The following is a 21418-nucleotide window of genomic DNA, read 5'->3' as shown; positions in this document are numbered from 1 at the left end:
GTTTGCTGACTTTTGCTTTCTTTTCAGCAGTTAAGACGTTCCAATAGAGCTAAGTTTACTAAGATTAATGCTCGATGGAGAAAGAATGCACTGGTACCACTCCTGATCAATATTTAAATAAAACCAGCTGGCCAAACAAAGCATTTAAAATAAAATGTAGAGTGGTATTTCAATCGGGTTGGATGAGCTTTATCACAGAAGTGAGTTGTGCGGTTGGGTAGAGGAGCTGGTATTGTATCATGGCGACTACCTTCTGTTTGGTGGAGCTGATTACCTTCCACCCAGTCACACTGGATCCTTCATATGCAAGTTACAAGAAGTGAATTTCCAAGCTCAAAGTAATAGGAAGAAATAGCAGCTCAGTCTCCTGCGAAACATTATGGTTGAGTTGGTTTTCACATGGAAAAAATGTAATTGTTTCATTTTTGTAGGTATATTTATAAGCGTACCTCTGTACAGCAGTGTTCTTTGATTCATTGTTTAATTTCTGTTCTGCATGAAGTATTTTAATTTAGAGAATTCACTCCGAGGAATTATAGGGCTGTGCTTTCATCGAGAGTCTCTGGAGGCCAAGGTGAAATATGCCATAATTTTACGTTTGTTTTCATCATCAATTATGTTTCTGACAATTTTAGTTTTTTTCTGTCATTTTTATTATAGTAATTATGGCTGCGACCACTTTGGCTAAAGTTGAAAAGCCCATTTGATTTACTTTCTATTTTAAGTTATTTTTAACTTTATGACAAACTTGAATTTTTAATGTTCATTTTGAGAGTAAAGTATAGTTTTACAAAGAAATTGGAGAGAAATCTCTTTTGAATCATCAAACCATTACCCATAAAAACTGGAGGATTTACTCTCAGGTAACCAAGTTCTGATATAGTATACGGCCATCATGAAGATTATGCCATATGAAGGCGCAGATGATTCTCATTTTCATATACCGTTTGTTGCTCTGCAGCCTTGAGCCATTTCTGGGCCCTTGATAGCATTGGATCCTATGTGCTCGTAACTTCCTGGAGTTATGAATGCTATAGCCATCTCAGGGACTTTTCGATTAGACTCCTGGCTTGGTCCTCACATTCCTTTAGAGAAGGGGGCGTTTTCACTGTGTGTGCATTGTCTTAGTGAGACTTCTGTGGTGTGTGAGTAGTCTGGAGTCAGACCTGGGTTTTGTCCTGATTCAGTTAGTGGCCCATGAACAAATGATTCATTCTCTTTGGGTGTCTCTTTTCTTACCTGTCTGTGAATACGAGATGGAAAGACAGAGTCTGCCTCCTATGGGTGTTTTACAAGAGCATGCCCTGCTCCGTGACAAGCAGATGCCACCCTGTGCTGCTGCTCTGTCACTTCCTTCTTGTCCTCGAGCTCCTCCACCTCTTCCTCATGAGCAGAAGCAGCCTTATGAATTTATTAGATAGTTTGAAAAGTACATTTTATTCGTGTATTTATATGTATGTGTGTGTGCACATGTGGGTGTGTATAAGTGTTGTTTGTGTGCATGTGTGTAGGACAGAGGCTGACATCAGGTGTCTTCCACCATTGCTTTCTGACTTACTTTTTGAGACTTTCTCACTTAACCTAGAGCATACCAATTGGGTAGCTGGCTAGTCCCAGGCACCCTCCTGTTTCTGCTTCTCTAGCCTAGACATTACTTACGGCAGCCTTTCTTATGTTGATGCTGGGACCAAGCTAATAATGTCTTCTGCTTGTATAGCAAGCTCCTTATGAGTTGAGACATTTCCTCCCACCCCCCACCGCCCCACACTGTCCATTCTTTTCAATTTTAATGACTAAATTTTACATTGTTTTAAATTATGTCTGTATGTGTGTGCCTGTGCATGAGTATGTGCATTTGAGCACAGGTGCTTTTCGAAGCCAAAAGTGTCGGATTCCTCGGTAACTGGAGTTACAAATAGTTTTTAGTTGCATGGGTAGTCAGAGCTGCTAGATCTTCAGTAAGAGCCCCAAGCACTAATACGCACAGAGCCCAGGCCATGTCCCTAGTTCCTGCTCTTTTGTTTGTTTGTTTGAGAGAGGGTTTCCCTGTGTAACATCCCTGGATGTCCTGGAATGTTCTTTGTAGAGCAGGCTGGCCTTGAACTCACAGAGATCTACTTTCCTCTTCCTCCTGAATGTTGGCTTTAAAGGCATCTACCACCATGCTGGGCTACTGTTTTTTTTTTTTTTTTTTTTTTTTAAGATGTTTCCTGATAATGTTTTCAAATGAACAATCTACCTAGTGATTTTCTGCTAGGTAGATTGTTAGAAATTTTTAAAGAGAGCTTTGATGGGTGTAGATGAACACCTTTTTCTATTTCCCCTGGCCATCTGTCTCTTTTCCTCTTTTCTTTGATTGCATGCTGTAGCAGAATGGCAGCTCTGCACTTGGCCACAAGCTAGCCAAAGTACAGGCTTGTTCTCTGGAATTCAGACCTTTATGTGAAGCATTCTCCTTGTTGCAGGTGGACATTCAGTCCTGACCATATCTATGAGACCACAGTTCCTGTTAGTTGGCCACCATGCCTGTCTTGTCTCCTGATGGTCTCCATGTCTTATTTAGCCTCCAGTTGCCCTGTAGAATCTAAAGTTAGCCAGTTGGTTTATCTTGTTTACAGGTTGAGAACCCTAACAGCTTGTACACCAGTGACCTAGATTTAGAGTCATTGGCTATGGTTAAAGCTTCGCAACGAAGACACCATCGCCTTCTTTCATTCTGTATAAGAGCTGAATGTTTTACGCTAGGCCACCAAAACAGATCTCTAAAAGGCACATTTTTGGTGAACTCCCCATGACTTCAGTTCTAGGTAAAAAGCAATTTTTTCCAGTGGCTTTTCTCAACAATATAGAGTGTTTGCATTTCTAGAGGAGGGGTAGGAGAGTCATTTGTCTCCTGTTCGGGGTCTCAGACTCCCTGTGGTTCAGGCCTGTGAAGAGGCTTTGATTCTCTTTCATTTATTCCAGTGCCTCAAAATGAAACAACTGTGTTGTTTGTTTTCTTCTTTTCTCTGAATTTTAATTTCTCTTTTTGACATTTCTTGTTAATGTGTAAAATGTGGTTAAGAACATTGTTGAGCCCCTGGAATCTTTATGGTTTCCTGAGAATGGAGCAGGAACGTTTCCCCTTATGTCTTTTGTACTGATTCCTTCTGTTCTGTGCAGGTCCTAGAACAAGGTGTTCAATGACTGTTCTCCCAGAGACATTACAGTTGTTCCCTCCCCTATTGTGACTAAGTAACATGGTTGCATTGCATGCTGGGAAGAGCTTCGGCTAAAATGTTAGGGAGAATGCCTTCAAATTTGTTTCTGCAGCTCTCTAGCTTTGTGACTCTGGGTAATAGTCCTAACTCTGCTGGTTCCTATTTCTACTTCTATTTCCCATAGCCTTCTAATATAGTTGTATCAGGCAATATAGTCTAAACCTACAGGTAATTATTACATTATCACAATGATGTATTCATTTTCCCATTGAACTAGAAGGTATAACCTAGTTGTTTATTTCTTTTAATGTGTACAGCTTTAATGTATTTGTAATTAATATGTGGTTTCAGATATTATTTCCCCCAAAATGTCTACTAATACCATAGGAAGAAGATGGTAGTAGGTAGGCAGACATATGTTTTTGTTTTATTGATATAGAAAGTAAGTCTTAAACCAAGTAGTTTGTCCAGAGCATGACAGATCTCTGTAGAGTTAATAGTCTTAATCAGGACAGCTATAACAAATATTCTCACTCCAGTTGTGATGCTAATTAGGAAGCCTGACGTGGAAAGTAAGAGAATGCATGTGTAGCATGTTCAAGGTAGTGGTGTGCCCCACCGTACTGATTGCAGGTAGACTTGGAGGCATTCTGTCTGTCGCTTGTCTTTCCTTCTCCATAGCTACGGTGTTGGCACTCATGAGATACTGTTACTACTGTCATCCGTGACATAGGCCTGTGTTGCTTGGTGCCCTCAGTTGTTAAGCAGCAGTCCTGGCATCTGTTAACACACCTGCTGTTTGTTGTTTGGTTTGGTATAAAAATGAAGAAAATTTAATCCTCATTTTAAAGGACTCACTGCAAGTTCTTAACATGACTTGAAAAAGGATCCAAACCTGTGGTGACAGAGGAACCCTGCCTGATGTCTTCCTTCTGCCTGTCGCCACCTCCATGCTTGGCCCTTGTTTATCAGGCAAGAAGAGAGTGGTAAAACTTGGCCTGGGGTTTTCTCATCCCCAGGTGTGAAATTATTTCGGAGCTAAAGCAATAATACTTTGCATTTCTATCATGATTTTATTTGATGATCTCAAAGTGTTCTGCTGGTGTTAATAGAGCTTTCCAGCACTCTCTGAAGCAGGTCAGTATTATTAGAGACGATTCCCTTTCAGAACATTTTCACTTTGCATCCCATGTGTGATTTGAAAGGCTTTTGTATTGGCTGGGAACCTCAACAGTCTAAAGTGCCATGCATGTTGGGAACTTCCTTTGGATTCAGGCCTCATTAATCCCCATTACATCGAGGGGAATCAAGTAGTTACTTAGAAGCAGGTGGGACATTTTGTAAGTGAATTAAAGTAAAAGGAGTTTGCTATCACCCTTTGTGTGACTGTTTAGAAATATTTAATATTGTTCACCAGCAATGGAGCCTCCTGCTTCACAGCTAGCCTTTGACTTTACAGCAGCAGATGGTGTAGCAGGGAACACACTGAATGATGAAGAAGAACTTGTCCTGGGAGCACAGGACTGTCAAACCAACCGAAAATACAAATTGAGTTTGAATCCCGGTTTAAAACTGTCATTCTGTAAAACTGTTTTAAATCTTAATGTGTGGCTTTTGTGGTGTAGCGTTTTCTGGGGAGATATTAACAACCATCTACGGTTACCAGACAGAGCACCAAGAGCCTCGTCCAGACACATCAGCGTGGCGAGGGAACACTTTGGGGTCACAGGTGATACAGAAAATCCTACTGCAGCACGGAGGTTACTCAGAAACTGGGTCACTGGCTGTCCTTGAAAAGCTCCTCTTTAGAAGCAATTGTTTACTTCTTATATAACCTGGGGAAGGGGCCCGTGAGTTTTGAAGGTCACTGAACTTTATGAGTCACATCATCACACTCCCCTCCCTTTCTCCCTCCTCCTGGAGGAACTGTTTCATTCTGGAGGGAAAAGTTATACAATTTTAATAATGCATGGGTACGTACGTTTTTCTATTTTTTTCTTTAAATGTTGAAAAAGCTAAGTTGGTGCTATTTGGCCTTTCTACTTCCTTGTGGCCAATGGTGCAAAAGTACAGCAAGCGGGCTGTACCCCAAACCATTCAGGGACAAACTTTCAATCTTACGGCAGTCACCCTCTGGGGCTTCTTGGCCATACAGTGGTAGAAAGTGGTTGCTGTGTCTAGTCAAAACAGGTTGTGTTCTTTAGTGTCACTTCAAGGTCAAACACTCTGTGGTCCAGCATCCTTTCACCACCCCCATCCAAAGTCCTGCCAGGGAGCTGCTGCTAGTCTGCATCACCTCAACAGCCACTTCCAACTTACCTTCAACACCAGGAAACCCCATTTCCCACTCTCCTGCAGTTGTCTACCTAGACAAGGTCAGAGGCAAAAGGACACATTTAAGCAAAGCAAAAAGAGCCCATGCTTACATTTATCCATTGTTGTATGTAGGGTCTGCCACATTCTTCTCAATGTATTTATGCCTTAGGGGGAAAAATCTTACTGGTGACAGGATTTGACAGTTTGAATTGCCTGTGATAACTTTTTTCTTTAGACACTCCCCTAAGGCCAAGTGTCTTAAAGCTCTTGAAATGAGAAAGGGAGGCTATTGCCAGAGGGTAACCTACAGAACCACTGGTGTTTCTAAATGATGCACCCCAATTCAACATTGAGAAAAGGTGAGGCTTCACCCAGTGGGCACTTTATAGTTCTCAGATGAGTGTCAGCTGGTTGCATAATTCATCTCTTTTTTCCTGGCTTCTCAGTTGTCTTTCTCTTTTAGAAAAAATTCACTTAAGATCTATCATGTAAGGATTTGGGAGAATGTTGGCAGAATTATGGGTCTCTGTACCATTTCCCCAGAGTCTTTGCTCAAAGGAGGATACATAAATTTCCTGCTAATTATGCAAAGATAGATTTATCATTGAAAATGCTTTTGGCTGCAAATAATCAAAAAGTCAACTTGAAATGGTTTAAAAAATTAAGGGAATTAAGATGAAAAGGCTTGCCATCCCCATGTCTACCTGCTGAGCCTCTTGGAAGTCATGATTGATGGGAAGACGCTCCAGAACCCTGGTTCTGAAAGTTAGGAATCCAACTGAAACTCACTTTCACACAGCGGCGTCAAGCAGTGGGGACCCACCAGGGTGCCTTTGATGGTTGTTATGGTGCTGCAGGGAGAGGGATCTGAGCCTGAAACTGGTGACAGATTGCTAAGCCAGAGACAAGTATTTTGTGGATTGTTCTACCAACTTGCTTTGAAGTTCCTCAAAACAAAACCCATTAGACTAAGGAAAATGACATCTACAAGAAGACAAAACTTACTTCCGAAAGGGTGTCTCTATAGGTTTTGTTAGTTTCCTGGATCAATGACGTCATCACCGTTCCTATCTTGCCCTTTTTCCTCTTCCACCTTTACTGTGTTGACTCCTTCTTAGACTGGCTGTCATGGTTTTTGTTTTTGTTGTTGTTTTGATTTTTGGTTTATTTATTTTTTATTTTGTGGTTTTGTTTTGGTTTTTTTGTTTGTTTGTTTGTTTGTTTTTTGTTTGGGTAAACCTCGTGCAGATTTGACAGCATCCATTGACCAAAGAGTCTACTGGTCTCTCTTTAATAGCAAAGATTCTGTAAGCACCCAGCAGTACCTCAAATTCGTTCAGGTATTGGCATGTAGATGAGATTATTGAGGACCTTACTAAGGACAAGTAGAAAGAGATTATCAAGGACCTTACTGACTTCGGTTTTGTTGTGAACTGTAGAAAATAAGGTTTATAGCATATCAGATAAGGAGAAAGGCTACCCATAGTTAGAGGTGTCACACACACAAATGTGTGTTTATGTATGTGTATATGTGTGTGTGTATGTGTGTGTATATGTGTGTGTGTGTGTGTGTGTGTGTGTGTGTGTGCATGTGTGCATGTATTTGAATGAAAAGGAGGCTACTAGTTTAGCAGAACCTGGTTAAGCTGTCCTAGGAACCAAAAAGGTAGATATTAGAGAAGCAGAGACCCTTTCTCTGTTTTAAAGCAATAATAATTTATTTCTGATGTGAGATAAATGTACCCTTCCTTGGATATATGAAAGTACTTTCTCAAATTCCTTTGAGGAGGGAGGGTGCTCAATAAAAATAGAGCTTGTGTTCATCAGTATTATCCAGAGAAACAGAGCCAGTAGATTGCTTATCTATTTGCTTGTTTGTGATGAGGAGTTGACTCACATAATTAGGAAAGCTGAGAAATTCCATGCTGTGTCATCTACAAACTGTAAACCCAGGAAAACTAGCAGCCACATTAAATCCCAGCTCAATAGCCTGAGAAGTAGTGTTGCTGGAGAGGTAAATCCCGGTCTGAGGGGAAAAGAGCACCAGCAGATGTGTCCCAGCTCAGACAGTGGGACAAAAGAAGCAGCAATTACCCTTCCTTCCTTTTAGTCTACTTGAGACTTTTAAGGTTTGGATGTTTCTCAGGTGCATTGGGGAAGCCAGCCTAATTTGCTGAATCTACCATCTGAAATACTCATCTCATTCCCAAACAATGACACACCTAGACATAGCTTTTAGTTAGGGTACCCTTGGTACATTCAAGATGATACAGGGAATCCATCAGAATACGACTTTGCCTAATAAGCACAAGGAGAGTAGGGGAAAGTTGCTGCTATTATATCAAATGTAGGTAAATGTCCTCTGTGTCTCCTATGTGGATGTTTGTTTCCATAATCTCCTTTTGAATGGCTTGGGTGAGGTGAGGTTTTTCTCTTTGTTGGAGTCAGTTGTGGCCCAAGGCAAAGACAAGTATACCTGGCTGGCTGCCTGCTTAATTACACTTAATCCTACTTGGCAAGCTTGAAAAAGACTTTCCAAGGAAGCCTGAATTATAGGGAAGGCAGATGGATCAGCACCCCTCTTACCTGTTGGTTTTCCATTGTTGACAACCCTAGTAGAAGGCCTTATGTAAATGACTTAGTTACCAAGTGAGCTATTTACCCACTTAGTTATTCCAACAGAAGGGTACCACATACAGTGTGCACTTACATAGTGAGGGGGTGATGGAGCTGCCTGAAATATGGCCTAGTTCTTCCCAAGTAGTGTTTTATCTTAGTGGAAATGCTTATTTGCTTTATAAATGGAAAACCTTTTTGTAAATCACATTCTGCCTCTTCAATCTCTTATAATTACTTTATTTTTATTATGTAACTAATACATCTGCATTTTATAATACTTGGGAGCCACATCAGTTAAAGAGGAGAAAATAAAATTGTTCTTATCCCACTATTCAGAGATGATCAACAGTGTCATCTTTGGATGCTTTCTCCAGTTAGTTCTCTATGTTGATAAACTGCTCGGAAAAAGAGGTACATCCTGCTTTTTCAGCTAAGCATCGTATTATGAATGTTAAACGCTCTCCCAAACCATCATCATCTAGGTCTGCACTGTGTTCTGGCATTCAGAACTTGCCTGCAGAAAAATAGAAAAATTCATCTGCTTCTTAAAATGGTCCTCAGGCTGATCTGTCAGAATGCAACCCAAGGTCTGTGTGACTGGCTGCGTATGCCTAACTGGCTTCTAGAAGACAGAGTGATTAGAGAAGTTGGTCAGAAATTAACTTTCTGTGATAATGATCATGTTTGTCCTCTTGGCGACCACTTTCCTGAGGATAATTTGAGTGAGCTCATTTGCTGTTTTGCAAGGAGGTTAGCTCAGCCTGAGAATCCCTGTAAGGAAAATAATCAGCAGCCCCCTCAGGGATCTCAGAGCATCTTTGCAGCTCAGGTCGGGGGCAGCCCCTACAGTCTGTGCTTGCTGGTCCTGATAAAGCAAATGCAAGCATGCCAAATTACTTTGCTCCGGCTTTCCCCTTTTTCAGAATCAATCCATAAATGCTACAGAAGGAAAGCACATGAACATTTGCTTTACCGAACCCACAAAATGTTCTGCCTACTTAATCCTCTCTCTATTTCAGGGGGAAAGGTCTGTTATAGCTGAGCGGAGAATTGAAGGATCACACAAGTGAAGACTGGTTGCCAGGCTAGACATCTCCACCTGTGCTCTCTCATTTTCCTTGGAGTCACAGGCTGTTCTTTAACACTCCTTTGTTGGTAAGAGGTCTGCCGTGCTTCTCTTCCAGTTCTGTGACTATGATGACCACCGTCGGGGGAACCTGAGCCCCTTGTTTAAACACGGGGTGTTTATTGTAGGATATTGTGAGGTTTGATAGCTGCCTCTGGAAGATAATGTCCTTGCCACCAACCCCCACATCTACATTTAAATGATGGCGGGCAGAGAAGGCCATTTCTCTCAATATGTATTTTGGAATCAGAATTGCACATGAGTTCAGAATCAGGAACTTGTTGCAATGATGTTATTCTTTGCTGGCATTTGGTACCACAGCCATTGTTTTTTTTTGCTGGCACCCACCCTCAGAAGCTGATCGGAAAACTTTCTGACCTGCATCTTCCTGCACCAGAACTCTGGAGAACTCTCTAGCAGGGTCCATTCCAGGTTTTCCATCTCAAGGAACACATGGCAGCCTGGCTGCTTGTGCCTTGTTTACGTGTTATGTGTCTGAGTCTTCCAGCTGTCTTGGACTAGAGGTCTGTGGGCCTTTTGGTTTAACATCATAGACTCTGTGTGAGTAAAGGCAGTCATAATGAATAGCTGTAAACAGAGTTGCCTGCCTTGAGGGAGTATTAGCAGAGAGGTGTGGGGGCAACTACAGGAGGAGCCTGTTAGTAGTTTACCATCAACTAGGTAGAGGCATCGTGGGAGTACTTCCTGAAAACATCACAGGCATCGGGTCCATAGTTTCCCTTCCTGAGGCTGCAGGTGCTCATCCCAAACTGTCTCAGGCTTTCGATAACTTGGTGAGATCAGGCAATGAGTCATGTTTAGTCACATTTACTCTTTCTCTCAACTAGTGGGAGATGTACTGTTCTTGAATGCTTAACCAGTAAAGCATCTCAGAGAACTCCAGTAACCTGACCAAGACGGCACAGTCAGGGTGACCAAGAAGAAGATGCATTGACAGACAGTGCCATGAATCTTTGTCCAGGCAAGACCAGGGAAGAGCCTGCCATTTCTTGTTAAAGGATAGGGATTTTGATAGATTCATATGGCACATGTTTCTAACAAAACGGGATCTGCTTTGGCCGCTGAGAGAGGGCATGGCTCAGGTGGGCAGTCACTCTACCTTATGAGGCCAGTGACTGATTCAGGCTGTTGGGCTGTCCAGCATATGCCCTTCCTTGCTAAGCCATCTTCCCAGCCCATCACTCAGCTCTTAAAATAGACACCTAGGTGTTTAGAGCAGTAGAAAGCTAGGAAATAGTGATTCTGTAGAAACAGAGTGCCCTGAGGGAGTTGGATCATGTGGCACGTTGAAGTGAGTGTGTTGAGAGGCAGCAGAACACAGAAGCTTGTTCCAGAGTTCTTGGGGTGACCTCTAGGTAATGTGTCATCCCCCGTTGGGAAACTCAGTTAGTTTCCAGAAATTTGGTCTCAGCTCAGGGACCAGCATTTGTTCTGCACTGTCAGCCACAATGAAGAGTCTTATTAGCGGCACGCTATGTCTTTGTGATGGTAATTTGTGAGCTCAGATATGTATGTCTAGAAAAGAGGGTATAGAGGAGATGGGGGTGTTCAAACCAAACAGTACGAAGGACCTTCTTTGTAACACGTATTTAGAGACAATTTGATTCTGGGGATAAATAATTATGAAGTGGCCTACAGCTTGCTCTTTCATACCCTTATTCTAAGTGTGTGACATCCAATTTATCTCACTCTGATTTGCCTCCAGCACAAAGCCTTGTCATTCTTTCCAGTTCCATGTACCTTTTTGGAAGACCCCATACTCTTTAATTTTGTTGAAGGGACAAATTATATAGAGGGGTTTTGGGAATTTCTTATATCCCTGAGATTACTTGGCACATAGTAATTGTGCATGTTTATGGGTAATGTGATAATATATTTGTGCATAATTCATTCTCTACTCTGCACTTTGATCAACAGTTCTTCATAGTAATTCATGCAATGCATGAGACAGGAACACACCTTTGGTTAGTCACATTAGAGTCTTCAAGTCTCTCCATTTCTTTCTATTAATGGTAAATTATATATGTGATATACTATATGTAGACTGCATACACACACATATATATATACACATACATACATCATATGTATACACACATACATACATCTACAATATTGGATATTTACAATGACTATATACAATTATCTTTAATAATTCATTTGTATTAAGAATTGAGCTGACTTAAAAATACTATATTAGTGATAGAATATTCACAGACATAAAGACCATGAAAGGGACATATGAAGGTTTGGGCCAGTGGTATTGTTTTGTCTTGGTGTATGTGAATTTCAAGTTTCAATATGCTTTGGACAGCCCCTCTGAATACTTATGGTTCACTTGCACTGCTGATACCAGCTGTCACCCTGTCACCAGCTTCTTCTCTTTTCTTTTACATAAGTCACTCAGTTACTTAAGTGTGTGTGTGTATACACGAGCGCATGGACGCATGCATGTATATGTACTCACACATGTACACTCATGTGCAATGGCACAGATGTGGAAGTCAGAGGACAGCTCAGTGCTTGGTTCTTCTTTTCCACCATGTGTGTGTCCTTGGAGTTGAAATCAGGCTTTTAGGCTGGGTGGTTTGTGCCCTCACCTCTTAAGTCATCTTGTCAGTCCTTTTTCTCTTCTCTTCATAGGTTATACCTCCGAGAAAGCATCCAGTCTTGTATAACTGTAAAGCAGGTAGCCACAGGTTCTACTGCATTAAATATTCACCCGAGCCCGGATTAATATGTAAACAGCCATGGTTCAGTTAGCAGCTACGATAAGTAACATTGACCATTTAGCCACGTGATTACAGAAAAGAGATGTAATAGAATAAGTAGTATATTTATTCTTTGTTCTAAAGACACTGCTTTCGATTAATCTATTTCTGTGCCATTATTTGAAGGACAAGAAAAGTTCTCAAAACAAGCAAAAGCAAGAGGAGAGGTTTTTTTTTTTTTTTTTCCAGAGTATTTATTAAGTTTGGGAAGAGAAGGAGAAGGCAGTGTCAAGTCTGCTGTGACTGGATTCTGAGGCTTGTGAGCCTTGGACTTCGTAGACAACTTGGCAGCATTGTTTTGGTCATGGGGTGAGTCTGCCTTTAGGAAGAGGCAGGAAAAAGAACTCAGAGACTATAGGAGCAACCTGAGATGGTAGAACTAAATGATACTTGGAAATTGGTACATGGGGACTAGGGAACAGTCCTGGCTTCTGCACAATTTCTTCCAGAGTCCCCAGAATAAAACGGTATTTCCTTTAGCTACCAAAAGGATCATCCATCCAACTGCTCCTGAAGGTATCTAAGGTCACACATATTCTTACCATGGTTATTGCTACAAGAGTAAGTTCCCATCCTTCACTGAGACAGACAGACAGACAGACAGTAGCCATTTCCATAGTATGCATTTGTTTATTTGGTGTAGTATCTTAATAAGGTAAGAAAAAGGCAAGAAAGACTATTGTTCCTTTTCTTGCTTTACTTGTTGGCATTTTTTGTCTAATTCATTTTGTTACAAAGAAAAGTTCTCTTCATTCACATAAGTTTGACTACTTTGTCCACAGTAGATAATTTGACAAGCTTAAAATACTTAAGAATATTTGCTTTTCTACTTTGTGTATATGTGAAAGAAAACAATTTAAACCTTTGAATTTCTTTTCTTTTTTAGAAAACCTAGTGGAGGATAAGCTTTCTTGAAATGTATCCATCTTATAAAATGCATTACATGATAACTTGGGCAGCTCAGGCCTAAAGTGGCAACTATCCTTAGTTTTTTTCTTGCACACATCCTGATTGTCTAGGAAAAGAATATTCAAGTTGCTGTGCCTATTGCTCAGTTGGGCAACAGCTGTTGGCATCACTGATATTCTCTTTGTTTTAGAGTTCTATGAGTCTCGGAAATGAAATTAAGACAATTAATACATCATTTGATACTTTTTATAATCAAGTCAATTTATGTCTTGAAACTGAAATTTTCTTTTTGTTTTGTTTTTATCTTTGTTTTTGTTTTTATTTTTTTAAACTGTGTGTTAGTCAACTTTTTATTGCTGTGGCTACAATCCTGAGGAAATCCACTGAAATACAATCTTCTTTTGGCTGGTATTTTAAGAGTTTGAAGTCACTTGGACCATGCTGCCTTTGTGTCTTCAGTGAAAAGAGTTTGCTAGAGAAAGTTGCTAACTTGCTGGTGCCTAAGAAATAAGAAGAAAGAGAAGGAGAACTTCAGGCTCCTCTATTCCCCAAATGAGCATGCCAGCAATGACTTAACTTCCTCTTTGTAGTCCTCACCTCCTAAAGTTCAGCCCCTCCCACTAATACCATCAGCTGGCAACCTAGCCTTCATGGCATTTGGGAGATATTTAAAGTCACATCACACCAACAGCTACAACATTGGTATTCATTCTTGACCAGCATGAAAAACATAATTCAGAATTTTGCTCCACAGTTCTGCAAACAGACTGGACCAGAGAAAATGAAGCAGGACTTCTATTTTCTCTGTATTTCTCATTTAAAGAAGCAATCAGAAATAGATGCAACCTAGGATTCTAGGCATGACCCATGACATTCTAAGAAGTGTTTTTGTATCTTAAGGAGAATTGCTAACTAACAGTGATTTAGAAAGTTCCCCAAGTAGCTCTAAACCACTCACTGAGTCTTCAGAGTCTTGCTTCCCAGAAGACATTGTCTGGGGTTTGGAGTGCCCAATTATGATTGACTACAAGTGCCACTAGAGAAGACTTGCTGTGTAAATTGTGTGTTGCTGTGAGAAAGGATGCTCAGAGATTCGAATCAGACTGTCAGCAGCTCAGCAGTTTGCACAGTCAAACTGCCTGTTCTGTCTAGTACACATTTTGTCCTTTGTCTAGTGAGTGAATGAACAAAGCAGGAGAATGATGCTCTGGATCAATTTTGGATAGAAGTACAATTCACCAGTGCACTCTCATGATTTGGTGCTGCAGATCTAAACTCTATAGTGACTGTACCTAAGGGGCTACTCTCGAAAAGACAAAGTATATGACCTTCCTGGACTATTTCTCAGTCACTACAGTGCACCATCATGACTCAAAATCACATATTTGTTCTGTTACAGTTTTAAAATTTTCAAAAATATATGCATGTCCTTTACTTACCCTGTAGCAGAGCCCACACTTTTAGAAACCTTAAAAACTATAGATCATTATTTAAAACTGTAAGTTTGTACATTTGGGTCTAATGTTTCTCACAAATCTCCACCTGTCAGGAGGTGTCTTTTAGAAGTTAAAACCCATGATCTATACGCTCTACCTTCTCGTGCTATGCCATATTATTTGACTTATTCCACAAAAGAAAACGAAACCCCCAAACACCCTGGATTACAACAGTTCACCTCAGCATGTTTTCCAGAATACATTAAGAAAGGTTTCAACTTCCAAGTCTCTTTTGAATAATACAACACAAATAAAAGCGTCTGACCAATACAACTGACAGTGAAGTAAGGTAATGTTGTTGCTGAGCCTTCTGGGCTTATGAAGTACGTGAAATTGTAGAGCCGGTGGGACTTCTACTGGTCGTGCACATTCTGTCATCTTCTGGTCATCTCAGCTGTGATTCTGCAACAGGAGATGGTGTAGATGGATCTAGGTTCTCTTCAAGCATTCGTCGCTTATTTGTATTGCTTGGGTTTTTTGCTTTTGAGACAAAGTCTTTCCATGTAGCCCAGGCTGACTTTGAACTCATAGTTCTTCTGCCTCTGCCTCCTAGGTGCTAAAATTTCAGGTATCTACTACTGTTCCTGGTCCCATCTTGGTTATGCCCCAGAAAGCACAAGTCTCCTCAGCCATCAGATTGATATCACTCCAACAATTCTAGAGGGAAGCACCATAGAAACCCCCTGTTTAGTGTCAGTTCCTTCCTTACTGGCATATGTAGCCAGGCTTCTGAGACCTGGATCTACCCGAGATTATAGGCTTTTGAAAGTTATGTAATAAACAGAAGCAGACTGTATGGCTCCTTTGTATGTGGTATCGTTCGCACAACATTATATTTGTGACATGTGGAAACTTTCCTTTTTGCTTTTAAGAAATGATGTAGACTTGTGGCTGTTAAATGAAATCATATGATAGGAAAATGCTCTGAAATTTTAAAGTGCCGTGAAGACACAAGAATCAACTGGTCAGTTGTGTATTTAAGTACTAGGAGGTGTTTCAGGTATTTGGGAATTCCCCCCCCCCCGTTTTTGTATCTATTTTTTTTTGACTAGTTCATCTATAAACTTTGCATGTGCAACATGGACAGTGGTTTACAGTAGGTTCCTCACTTAGAACTGAACTCACCAAATGGCAAAGTTTTGGAACAGTAATATTTCAAAGGTCATCTTAGAAGTCTACACCCTGAGGGTTGTTTCTTGTATAGGTTAGTAGATTTTTCTCACAATTGACTATTGACAATTAAGTGAAAATTAGAGGTTTGTTTTCTTTAACCTAAGGCCAGTCTTAATATCCCCCTTTAGCTTTTAACTATATAACTGTGAAAATGATGCATAACCCCAGTACCTTTTCCTTTCACTGATATACAACGTGCATAGAATTTGGCTCACAGGTCAGACTACATACTGGATTACTCACTTTTGGCACCAAAAATACATAGTGGTTTTCTTGAAAGGGACACTCCCAATTTAGCCAGATGATATCAAACCCCGTTTCTTTGCCAGCACTTTACAATATCTATGGATGTGGGGTTGACGCTCTGTTGGGTGTGCAAGTAATGCCTGGAGATGCCTCCCTCTGTCCAACAGACATCAGGATCACAAAAACACACATCACTAACACGTGCTTGGAATCTCACAACACAGAAGACAGAACAAAGTACCAGGGTGAGAGCAAATGTCCATCAATGCCAGTAGACAGGTACCCAACATTCGCCATACAATTTACCTCTTGATGTGCAGATGCCAAATGATTGAGATCTCACGCGTATTCCTGGGAAGAATCTTTAAAGTTTAAAGTACCTCCTTCATCCTTCACATGAAGTACACCCATGCAAAGACCACCACCCATGTGTCCTGTCCTGTATCATCCTTTATAGATTTTTGTTTAATTTACATTTTCAAAAAAGCACAACTGAATTCAGTGGCATTTTCTTGCTGGAACAAACCCAGTATCATTTTTCAATGCCTATGTGATGACAATCTGGTTATTAGGTTGTCACAAAGTTTTGACAAAATGTAGTGTTGGACTACCTAATTACATTGCTTCAGTCCAATGGGGCTGCCGATCTGGTTCCTAATAAATTTTGGCCAGGGTTGTTTTCTAAAAGGCAAACATATCAGTCATGTGATAAATGTTTTCTGTTTATGTTTACTAGACTAAACAAAGAAAATCCACTTAGGCCTGCTCTTGAGGGGATAGTAACAGTACACATTGCTCAGAGTCCAGATGTCCCATTCATCTGAAAGTTTCATTCATTGGGGAGAAACCTGGAAGAACCAAGACTTTCTGCAGGTTTTCTTTTATCTCACTGAAAAACATACAATGAAGTCAGAAATCTTAAGGACATATTTAACAACCTCTTTTTATTACCATCTACCCAATTTATACTTTTATTTAGAGCTGGCATTTTCTTTCCGATTCAATGCCTAACTAAGTACTGGAGTACACAAAGGCGTCTTTTATACACTCTTCTTTGTATTGAGGTTGGTTCAGGTTTTGTGATGTTATAATCATTTAATATTGGCCAAATGAAAAAAATCTACTCATTTAAATCAGACACAATACTAAAATGTATTCTGATAGTATGGCTCCATGGTTAGGTTTTCCTTTTTTGACAATTTCATCCTAAGAATGGCTAAGGATGATTCTCTGTTCTAACTAACATGCACAAGACTGTGTTTGATCGCAAGAAAACAAACAAAACTTGTTTTGACTGGCAAACTCTATATCCCTGTAATCCCAGCATCAGGAAGGCAGAGGCAGAAGGATTCTGAGTTTAAGATCCTCCTGGACTACATAACAGTTGTAGGCCAGCCTTAGCTGTATAGATGGCATCAAGACGGAGTTAAGTACCTGTAGAGAAGTGCTGCTTGTCATGTCCTTGCAGATAAATCACCAATTTCCACGGGTGCTCAGCACTCTGGAGGGCTGGGGGCTGAGCTTCGTCATCGTCCCATAAATCCCTTTCTGTCTATGTGACCCTGTTGCTGAGGCAGCAAGGATATAACTGCTTAGACTACATCTCGGAAGTGGAAGGAGGGCATGCAGGGGGAATAACCCGGGAAATGTAGTTTTACACTGTTCTCAAGGCAGATTGTACAGGTTTTTTAAGTGAACTAGGAAAAGAAAGCTTTTGGTTGTATAACATTCTGAAGGCAGTTCTACAAAAGCACAACAATTTGTGATATTTGCTACTTTGACCAAGAAGTTGTAGTGAAAGATTGTGAGAAATGTTTCTGGAGTGGAGGGGCGATAGTTCAGCTACACAGAGGAGCGTGCTCTACGGCTTTATGCACAGTGAAGTAATAATGATTCATTGTGTACGGGTGTTTTGTCTGCATGCCTGCATCACGTGCGTACATGCGTGCATGCATACAGTGCCCATGGAAGCCAGAAGAGGGCATTGGGGTACCTGGCACTGAAATTACAGATGTTTCTGAGGTGTGCTGTGGCTGCTGGGAACTGGACCTGTTCTTAGCCACTGAGCCGCATTTATAGAGAACTAGAAGAGAGATGTTTAAAGATTCAAAGGTTTAAAAAAGGCTAATGCTGTTCAAGGAGATGGAAATGATTGAGAACTATACTTTATTCTGGACAACCATAGTAAAGAGAACTGGTACCAGTGTTTGCTACAGTGAATCCTGTCTGTGGCCATTCTGTAGGTTCCCTGGGGGGAAAGAAGCTTTGGTTTGACACTTCATGGAAATCTTTATGATGTCTCTGAAATGTGATGGCTGCAGTGGGTCACCAGGTTTTGATTAGTTGCATAAAGCGTGTCAGTTGCCTGCCTCACGGTAACTATTTGGTGGGAGAGTAGGTGCTTGCCTGCCCATTAACCCACGAGGAGCCAGGCAATGAGTCTGTGTAGTCATCTGTTTCCCAGACAGCTGTCACTGCTACTTTGTTCAGCACACTGAGACTTAATAAACTATATAGCTTGTATGAAGAAGAGACAAGATCTTGGCTGCTGCTCTGGGCATCTCCAAAGGATGTTCAAAGCCCAATAGTTATGCATTGTCCCGTTTTTCGATGCTACTGTAACAAAATCCTGTAGATTGGGTAATGATAGCAGCAAAATTTCATCTCTCTCAGTTCTTGAGCTTGGAAACACCAAGATGAAGGTCCTTGTCTGCCAAGACTGTTTATTGCAAACAGCTGCCTTGCTCCAACATCCTGGGGAAGGGATGTGTGCTGTATCCTCAGTGGTGGGACACAGCGAAGAGGGCTCTCCTTTCACCCTGCCACCCTTGTGCTCTGGTGCTAGTTCTGTTGATGCTCTACTCCTATGACACTGTTAAATCCCAGAGGTGACAACTTTCTATGCAGGTGCTCTGAGGATTAAGCTGTAACGTGAATATTGGGTGAGGCACTGTCATTTAAACCACAGTGCTTATGTTGCAAGATCAAACTAAGTTGATAGTACCTGTCATATATTCTTTATTTAATAAAAATGTTTCTAAATTTCTACTGAGTGACATTGATGAAGGGGTGTCAGGGCTTCAGTTGTCAACTTATGCACCTGGGAAGAGGAAACGGTAAGTGATGAATTGCAGGCATGCCCATGGGGGTGTTTTCTAGACTGTCACTTAATAGAAGAGGACCAATGTCATTGTGGGCATCGCCATGCCTGGGCATCTGAAGTAGGTTGCATACGAATGGTAGCTGAGCATGAGCCTGGAAGCAGCCCATTAAACGGCCTTCTCCATGGTCTCGTGAGTTTCAGCCCTCTTTCTCCACGATGAGCTATAAAATTAAAAATTAATAAATACCTAAGTTGTTTTCATTTGTAGTGTTTGTCATACCAACAGAGAAAGCAAACTTGGACCAGGTGTCCAATTGTCTTGGTGAAGGATAACTGGCAGAGATGCACAAAGGGCTTTGGGGGCATTTGTGGTGACTGGTGAGTGCATTTCAGCCTATCAGAAGCGTCCTCAGAGTTCTCAATCAAACAACGTGAACTACATTCATTTAGCATTATTTGTTTATTACGGTTCCCCTTTCCATGCAAGTTTTTTGAGTCATACTGCAAAAAGTATGTGTGTGTGTGTCTGTGTCTGTGTCTGTGTGTGTGTGTGTCTGTATGTGTGCATGCGTATAGGCCAGATATCAGTCTTGGGTATCATTGCTCACATGCTGTCCAGCTTACTTTTTGGGAGTCATTCACTGGCCTGAGGCTCACTGGCTTGGTTAGTTCTAAGGGTCTGCCTATCTTAACCTGTCCAGTGCTGGGATCGCAACAAACAATGCTTGAATGCCTGGCTTCTTGATTTGGCTTCTGGAACTTAGGTCCTGATGCTTTTGTAGCAACTCCTTTATAGATGTTGCCAGCAGAAGCATCTCAGGCCCTATTTTGTCAGTTTTGTTTCTTGACACAGGGTTTTATTTTGTAGGGGAGGCTGGCCTGAAATTTAATGTATAGCACAGCTGACCTCAAACCTATGGCTTCTTCTGCCTCAGCCTTTGGAAAGTCAGATTCCAATTTACTAAGTCTTGCTCATGCTAGGTAAAAGCTTTACTACTGAGCTTCATCCCTAGTTCTCCAAAGTTTTTCTATGCATTATGGCTTTGATTTTCCTTTAACTCCCACAACATCCCATAGGTAAGTCTGTTCTCTTCTCAGCCTTTCCTGTGAGTTCACATCTGCCCCATTCAAACTCAGGTAGTCTCCTCATTAACAAATGCAAACACAGCAAGCACACTGTCTTGTCATTTTCCCAAGGCCCAAGGCTTTCCACCAGGACTGAAGCTAAGTGCCCGATTCCTGCTTAATGTTGTAGAATGTCTCATTTGGAAAAAAAATGATGCCCTCACAAGTATCTTGTAGCAACGAGGTGCACAGAACTGCATGGTGACATTTTAATAGCTTATTTATTTTATATAGATATAACTTGTTCAAGGTGTTTAAAAATGTCAGAATAGCCTGAGAAATGTGTGCAAATAACATCCTGCAATTAACAAGCAGAGAGATCTAAAGATGCACCAGTGTTCTAAACAATGAAAAACTAAGTTTGCACAATTACTACATGTGAAAGATTCATTTCCTGCAGGAAATGCCTGCCCAAGCAGCACTGTGTTCTCCTTAGGAAGTTCACTGACATTTGAGCTCTTAAAGTTGGAATTGGAAGGCTCCTTTTCCCCAGAGCAAACACTGATTAACTCAAATGTACCAGGGAAGATGGAGTTTACCAGTTCGGTAATCCTTTCCTGACGCTTTATATTTAATGACATGCCTATTTAGGTAGAAATCATTTAAAATTATTAAATTTGCTCACATAAATTATATCAATAATTCCGTGTCTTCTTCCTTGACATCACAGTATAACTGTTTTATCATGGATTCTGTAAGAGTTGTACATAATATTCACTTTGAAGTTACCATAATCTCTGGATATGTGTTCTCTGTGTACCATAAACTCTGGCCTTCCCTAATTTGTCTTTACTTTTTCCAAGCAAAATAGAGAGCATATATAGTTGTAAAGACCAGTTCTGTACATTAAGATGAAGGTGTAACCTGAAATCTTTATTAATTACTTTGATAAAATCTGAGACAGAAATACTCATCAGAACTCCAGGGGGCGGGATCATTGTAGCTCATGGTTTCTGGGGGCAGGTTATTGTAATTTACGGGCAGGGTTATTATAGTTCTGGGGCAGAGTTATTGTAGCTCATGGTTTTAGAGGTCCCATCCCGTAGTGGTGGGGAAGTCACACTAGAACAGACAAATGATGTCAGAAGCAAGCAGCAGTCCTCACCTCAGGAGTCAGCTGATGGACAAAAAGATTAATCTAGAGCCAGTAGATACAGCTTTCAAAGACCTGTGTTTGCTGACCCACCATAGGTAGGCCATATGTCTCAAAGATTCCAGCACTTCCTGAAGCTGAGTCACCAGCACAGTCCTGCTGTGCAGGCACACAAGCCTGAGGAAAGCTTTCACACTCAAATCAAAACCATATGCTTTCT

At 41.0% G+C, this 21418-nt stretch overlaps 1 protein-coding gene across 2 annotated transcripts in view; it reads left to right on the top strand.

The window, feature by feature from the left end:
• FHIT (fragile histidine triad diadenosine triphosphatase) overlaps window positions 1-21418 on the top strand; it is a 1443778-nt gene that overhangs the window by 33215 nt on the left and 1389145 nt on the right. The gene's annotated exons all lie outside the window — the stretch shown is intronic.

The sequence above is a fragment of the Micromys minutus genome (genome assembly GCF_963924665.1).
Source record: "Micromys minutus genome assembly, chromosome: 12".
NCBI lineage: Eukaryota > Metazoa > Chordata > Mammalia > Rodentia > Muridae > Micromys > Micromys minutus.
Note: the sequence above shows the minus strand (reverse complement) of the source record. Positions and strands in the feature narration are given on the sequence as shown.